Genomic DNA, 8,350 nt, shown 5'->3' with positions numbered 1-8,350 from the left:
GGATGAGATCGGGGACATGACGAGGAGTCTCGAAATGGTCGAGACGTAAAGATCAATATATTGGACGACTATATTCGGACATCAGAAAGGTTCCGAGTGATTCGAGTATTTTCGGAGTACCGGGGAGTTACGGGAATTCACCGGGAGAAGTATTGGGCCTTATTGGGCCATGCGGGAATAGAGGAGAGAGGCCAAAAGGAAGGAGGCGCGCACCCCCCCCTCTGGTCCGAATTGGATAAGGGGTGCAGCCCCCTTTTCCTTCTCCCTCTCCCCCTCTTTCCTTCTCTCCTACTCCGGAAAGGAAAGGGGAATCCTACTAGGACTTGAGAGTCCTAGTAGGACTCCCCACACTTGGCGCGCCCCCTCTAGGGCCGGCCTCTCCCTCCCTCCTTTATATACGGGGGCAGGGGGCACCTCTAGACACAACGATTGATCTCTTGGATCTCTTAGCCGTGTGCGGTGCCCCCTCCACCATAATCCACCTCGATAATATCGTAGCGGTGCTTAGGCGAAGCCCTGCATCGGTAGAACATCATCATCGTCACCACGCTGTCGTGCTGATGGAACTCTCCCTCAAAGCTCGGCTGGATCGGAGTTCGAGGGACGTCATCGAGTTGAACGTGTGCTGAACTCGGAGGTGCCGTGCGTTCGGTACTTGATCGGTCGGACCGTGAAGACGTACGACTACATCAACCGCGTTGTGCTAACGCTTCCGCTTTCGGTCTACGAGGGTATGTGGACACACTCTCCCCTCTCGTTGCTATGCATCACCATGATCTTGCGTGTGCGTAGGAAAATATTGAAATTACTACGTTCCCCAAAAGTGACATTAGGGTTTTGGTTGATTTGTGTCTTAAGGTGTTATTTTACTACGAACTCTAGGGCTGTTTGTCACACTTATAGGAATAGCCCAATGGATTGATCGGAAAGAATAACTTTGAGGTGGTTTTGTACCCTACAATAATCTCTTTGTTTGTTCTCCGCTATTAGTGACTTTGGAGTGACTCTTTGCTGCACGTTGAGGGATTGTTATATGATCCAATTATGTTATTATTGTTGAGAGAACTTGCACTAGTGAAAGTATGAACCCTAGGCCTTGTTTCGAAGCATTGCAATACCATTTACGTTCACTTTTGCTACTAGTTACCTTGCTGTTTTTATATTTTCAGATTACAAAAACCTATATCTACCATCCATACTGCACTTGTATCACCATCTCTTCACCGAACTAGTGCACCTATACAATTTACCATTGTATTGGGTGTGTTGGGGACACAAGAGACTCGTTGTTATTTGGTTGCAGGGTTGTTTGAGAGAGACCATCTTCATCCTACGCCTCCCACGGATTGATATACTTTAGGTCATCCACTTGAGGGAAATTTGCTACTGTCCTACAAACCTCTGCACTTGGAGGCCCAACAACGTCTACAAGAAGAAGGTTGTGTAGTAGACATCAAGCTCTTTTCTGGCACCGTTGCCGGGGAGGTTAGAGCTTGAAGGTATATCTTTAGATCTTGCAATTGAATCTTTTAGTTTCTTGTTTTATCACTAGTTAGTCTATAAAAGAAAACTACAAAAAAAATGGAATTGAGGTTGCCACATATGCTTCATCTTTTTAATGTCTTTCATGAAAATAAGGATTCCGATAATTGTGCCAAAGTGTTAGAAGAAGAATGCAATAAAATGTTTGGCACTAGATCTTTGAAAGATGAGTATGATTGCAATGTTGTAAGTATGAACTCTTTGAATATCCATAGTACTAATGATGATTGCACTAGTCATGATAAAAATGTCTCTTATAAGCATGTCAACTTTTGTGGAGTGCATAGAGTTTGCAAGTACACACCAAGGGAAGACAGATTTTGCAAGAGGCATAAGTATTTAGAAACTAAATGGTTGCAAGAGAGGCTAGATGCTTGTGCTGAAGAATCTAATATTTTTAGCCATCCTTGTGAACTTTGCTATGAACATGGTCATTTAAATCTCCAATGCAAATTATTTCATGATCGAATCGTGTACAAAAATTGTGATGATTTTATTTCCCTTACGCATCATAATGAACTTAGTTTGCTGATGGGATATGTAGAAATGAAACGCATAACTAAGGGCATTCCAGAATATAACCTTGTGAGATTTCTTGCTTTTGATCTAGAAGAAATTTATATGTATTGTGCGGTGAATTGCATTGAAAATCCTTATATTGCCAATTACATAAAGACAAAGAAACATATAGAAGATGAAGAGAATAATAATGAAAGGGAAGAGGTTTCCCAATATCCTCCTATTATTTCTTATGATGAATTAGGTAACGAGGAAGAGCCTTCTATTCAACCAATATCATTAATAAGGAGCTCCAAAAAGAGGATTAAACCCACACATAATGTGGAGAAGAAAAAGAAAAGACGGAGAAGAAAAGGTAAAAAGGTATCCCTCCCAAATGATGTTGCTCCTATTATGGTTATGCCTACTACTCATTGTGATGACAATAATTACTATACTATTGGTGCTATCCATACTATTAATGATGAGAGTGATTATGCTTATGATATGCAAAGGCCCAAGCTTGGGGATGCTGTGTTTGATGAAAATGACATGTTTGAGAATTTATTTGATGCAATTAATGTTTGTCCCAAGCTTGGGGATGCTATGTTTGATGAAGATGATATTTTTAGCCCCCCAAGTTTTGATGAGCAAATTTATTATAATGAAAGCATGCCTCCTATTTATGATGATTATATTGATGAAAGTGGGTTTGGAAGAGTGTCAACTTTAGGAAGTAATGATCCCACTATTTTGGAGGGTGTTGAATCTTATTGTGACAATTATGAAAGTGGATTTGGAGAGGTCATGACTTTATTTAGTAATGATTCCACTATCTTGGAAGAGGTTTCAATTGATTATGATGAGAACAAAGTTGCTACTTATGATGATTATTGTGATGATACTTATGTTATAAAAAGTAGTGATGATTATATTTATAAAACTTGTCATGATTATTATTACCCTTTTTCTGAACATTACTCTTTTAATGTGGAAACAATTTATAGTATCCGAGTTTCTTATGATACTCCCACTATTCCGAATGAGAAGAATTTTGCTTATGTGGAGAGTAGTAAATTTTCTATGCTTGTAGATCATGAAAAGAATCTTTATGTGATAGTTATATTGTTGAATTCATTCATGATTCTACTGAAAATTATTATGAGGGAGGAATATATGCTTGTAAGAATTGCAATAATACCAAGTTTCCTCTCTATGTGCTTAAAATCTTGAAGTTATGCTTGTTTTGCTTTCCTATGCTAGTTGATTCTTGTTCCCATAAATTGTTTCCTCACAAAATCCCTATGAATATAAAGTTGGTTAGACTTAAATGTGCTAGTCATATTCTTCATGATGCTCTCTTTATGTTTCAATTCTTATCTTTTATGTGAGCATCATTGAAATCATCATGCCTAGCTAGGGGCGTTAAACGTTAGCGCTTGTTGGGAGGCAATCCAATTTTATTTTTGTTCTTTGACTTTTGCTCCTGTTTAGTAATAAATAATCTATCTATCCTCTGGTTAGATGTGGTTTTATGTTTTAGTTAGTGTTTTTGCCAAGTAAAACCATTGGGAAGACTTGGGTGAAAGTTAATGCGATCTTGCTGTAAAAAACAGAAACTTTGCGCTCACGAGATTAGCTGTCATTTTTTCACAGAAGAGTGATTTTAAGTTGATTCTTTTTGAAGAAGATTAATAGACAAATTCCTCACGTCCACCAATTTATTTCAGAATTTTTGGAGTTACATAAGTATTTGAGAGTTACAAATTACTACAGACTGTTCTGTTTTTGACAGATTCTGTTTTCTATGTGTTGTTTGCTTATTTTGATGAATCTATGAGTAGAATCGGAGGGTATGAACCATAGAGAAGTTGGAATACAGTAGATATTACACCAATATGAATTTAGAATGAGTTCACAACAGTACCAAAAGTGGTGATTTATTTTCTTATACTAACGGAGCTTACGAGTTTTCTGTTGAGTTTTGTGTTGTGAAGTTTTCAAGTTTTGGGTAAAGATTCGATGGACTATGGAATAAGGATTGGAAATAGCTTAAACTTGGGGATGCCCAAGGCACTGCAAGGTAATATTTAAGGACAACCAAGATCCTAAGCTTGGGGATGCCCTGGATGGCATCCCCTCTTTCGTCTTCGTTCATCGGTAACTTTACTTGGAGCTATATTTTAATTCACCACATGATATGTGTTTTGCTTGGAGCGTCATTTTGTTTTATTTTTTTTGCTTGCTGTTTGAATAATATCCCAAGATCTGAAATTCTTAAATGTTAGAGAGTCTTCACATAGTTACATAATTATTCGACTACTCATTGATCTTCACTTATATCTTTCGGAGTAGTTTGTCGTTTTCTCTAGTGCTTCACTTATATCTTTTAGAGAACGACGGTGGTTTTATTTTGAAGAAATTAATGAACTCTCATGCTTCACTTATATTATTTTGAGAGTCTTTTAGAACAGCGTGGTAATTTGCTTTGGTTATAAATTTAGTCCTAATATGATAGGCATCCAAGAGGGATATAATAAAAACTTTCATATAAAGTGCATTGAATACTATGAGAAGTTTGATTATTTATGATTGTTTTGAGATATGAAGATGGTGATATTAGAGTCATGCTAGTGGAGTAATTGTGGATTGTAGAAATACTTGTGTTGAAGTTTGTGATTCCTGTAGCATGCACGTATGGTGAACCGTTATGTGATGAAGTTGGAGCATGAGGTATTTATTGATTGTCTTCCTTATGAGTGGAGGTCGGGATCGCGCGATGGTTAACTCCTACCAACCCTTCCCCTAGGAGCATGCGCGTAGTACTTTGTTTTGATGACTTGTAGATTTTTGCAATAAGTATATGAGTTCTTTATGACTAATGTTGAGTCCATGGATTATACGCACTCTCACCCTTCCACCATTGCTAGCCTCTCTTGTGCCGCGCAACTTTCGCCGGTACCATACACCCACCATATACCTTCCTAAAAACAGCCACCTTACCTACCTATTATGGCATTTCCATAGCCATTCCGAGATATATTGCCATGCAACTTTTCGCTATTCGGTTTATTATGACACGCATCATTATTGTCATATTGCTTTGCATGATCATGTAGTTGACATCGTATTTGTGGCAAAGCCACCGTTCATAATTCTTTCATACATGTCACTCTTGATTCATTGCACTTCCTGGTACACCGCCGGAGGCATTCATATAGAGTCATATTTTGTTCTAAGTATTGAGTTGTAATTCTTGAGTTGTAAGTAAATAAAAGTGTGATGATCATCATTATTAGAGCATTGTCCCAGTGAGGAAAGGATGATGGAGACTATGATTCCCCCAGAAGTCGGGATGAGACTCCGGACGAAAATAAATAAAAAAATAAAAAAAGAGGCCAAAAAAATGAGAAAGGCCAAAATAAAATAAAACAAAAAATGAGAGAAAAAGAGAGAAGGGGCAATGCTACTATCCTTTTACCACACTTGTGCTTCAAAGTAGTACCATGATCTTCATGATAGAGAGTCTCCTATGTTGTCACTTTCATATACTAGTGGAAAATTTTCATTATAGAACTTGGCTTGTATATTCCAATGATGGGCTTCCTCAAATTGCCCTAGGTCTTCATGAGCAAGCAAGTTGGATGCACACCCACTTAGTTTCTTTTTGAGCTTTCATACACTTATAGCTCTAGTGCATCCATTGCATGGCAATCCCTACTCACTCACATTGATATCTATTGATAGGCATCTCCATAGCCCGTTGATACGCCTAGTTGATGTGAGACTATCTTCTCTTTTTTTTCTCCACAACCACCATTCTATTCCACCGATAGTGCTATGTCCATGGCTCACGCTCATGTATTGCGTGAAAGTTGAAAAAGTTTGAGAATACTAAAGTATGAAACAATTGCTTAGCTGAAATCGGGGTTGTGCATGATTTAAATATTTTGTGTGATGAAGATAGAGCATAGCCAGACTATATGATTTTGTAGGGATAGCTTTCTTTGGCCATGTTATTTTGAGAAGACATGATTGCTTTGTTAGTATGCTTGAAGTATTATTATTTTTATGTCAATATTAAACTTTTGTTTTGAATCTTATGGATCTGAATATTCCTGCCACAATAGAGAAGATTACATTGATAAATGTGTAGGTAGCATTCCACATCAAAAATTCTGTTCTTATCATTTACCTACTCGAGGACGAGCAGGAATTAAGCTTGGGGATGTTTGATTGTTCCATGCTATTATATTATCCATCTTGGATGTTTTATATGCATTTATATGCTATTTTATATGAATTTTGGGACTAACCTATTAACCTAGAGCCCATTGCCAGTTTCTGTTTTTTCCTTGTTTTCGAGTTTTACGGAAAAGGGATACCAAACGGAGTCCAATTGATGTGCCAATTTTTGATGATTTTTTATGGACCAAAAGAAGCCCCTAGAGTAAAATAGTTGGGCCAGAAGAGTCTCGAGCCATCCACGAGGGTGAAGGGCGCGCCCTACCCCCCTGGGCGCGCCCCTGCCTCGTGGATGACTCGGAGACCCCCCTGACGTGAGACCGACACCAAAAATTCCTATAAATACAGAAACCCCCGAAAAGAAACCTAGATCGGGAGTTCCGCCGCCGCAAGCCTCTGTAGCCACCAAAAACCAATCGGGACCCTGTTCCGGCACCCTGCCGGAGGGGGGAATCATCATCGGTGGCCATCTTCATCATCTCGGCGCTCTCCATGACGAGGAGGGAGTAGTTCACCCTCGGGGCTGAGGGTATTTACCAGTAGCTATGTGTTTGATCTCTCTCTCTCTCTCTCTCTTGTTCTTGATATGGCACGATCTTGATGTATCGCGAGCTTTGCTATTATAGTTGGATCTTATGATGTTTCTCCCCCTCTATCTTCTTGTAATGGATTGAGTTTTCCCTTTGAAGTTATCTTATCAGATTGAGTCTTTAAGGATTTGAGAACACTTGATGTATGCCTTGCGTGGGATACCCGTGGTGACAATGGGGTATTCTATTGATTCACTTGATGTATGTTTTGGTGATCAACTTGCGGGTTCCGTGACCTTGGGAATCTATGCATAGGGGTTGGCACACGTTTTCGTCTTGACTCTCCGGTAGAAACTTTGGGGCACTCTTTGAAGTTCTTTGTGTTGGTTGAATAGATGAATATGAGATTGTGTGATGCATATCGTATAATCATACCCACGGATACTTGAGGTTACATTGGAGTATCTAGGTGACATTAGGGTTTTGGTTGATTTGTGACTTAAGGTGTTATTTTACTACGAACTTTAGGGCTGTTTGTGACACTTATAGGAATAGCCCAATGGATTGATTGGAAAGAATAACTTCGAGGTGGTTTCGTACTGTACAATAATTTCTTCATTTGTTCTCCGCTATTAGTGACTTTGGAGTGACTCTTTGTTGCACGTTGAGGTATTGTTATATGATCCAATTATGTTATTATTGTTGAGAGAACTTGCACTAGTGAAAGTATGAACCCTAGGCCTTGTTTCGAAGCATTGCAATACCGTTTACGCTCACTTTTGCTACTAGTTACCTTGCTGTTTTTATATTTTCAGATTACAAAAACCTATATCTACCATCCATATTGCACTTATATCACCATCTCTTCGCCGAACTAGTGCACCTATACAATTTACCATTGTATTGGGTGTGTTGGGGACACAAGAGACTCTTTGTTATTTGGTTGCAGGGTTGTTTAAGAGAGACCATTTCATCCTACGCCTCCCACGGATTGATAAACCTTAGGTCATCCACTTGAGGGAAATTTGCTACTGTCCTATAAACCGTTGCACTTGGAGGCCCAACAACGTCTACAAGAAGAAGGTTGTGTAGTAGACATCACGGCACTACTGCCACACCTGGGCAGCACGCAGCGCAACCGTGTAGGGCGGTGGGAGCCACGGACGAGTGGAGGCTCCGAGCACCGGGCGAGCGAGACGGAGAGGAAGGCCACGGCAGCCGATCCGGTGGAGACGAGTCTCGCGCCTCCGCGCCCGCCTCCGTCAGCGCCTAGCACTGGGTCGGCCCGCGAGCATGCCGAGCTCGAGCGGATCCTCGGGCACTTCAGCGACCAATTCGACGAGGAGGGGCTGAGAAGAGCGGGAGAGTGCGAGACCTCGCGCCGGCAGTGGAGACGAAGGGGAGGGGCGACCTGATGAGGTAGAGAGAGAGAGAGAGCTGTGGCCATTGCCACAGGTGTGGAGAACTGAGATGGAGCATCAGGTGTGTCCCTTTTGGTCAAGTAACTAGTACTGCACGCATTAGTTGTAAAAAAA

This window comes from Aegilops tauschii, chromosome 4, assembly GCF_002575655.3.
Source record: "Aegilops tauschii subsp. strangulata cultivar AL8/78 chromosome 4, Aet v6.0, whole genome shotgun sequence".
In the NCBI taxonomy this organism is placed as follows: Eukaryota; Viridiplantae; Streptophyta; class Magnoliopsida; order Poales; family Poaceae; genus Aegilops; species Aegilops tauschii.
Note: the sequence above shows the minus strand (reverse complement) of the source record.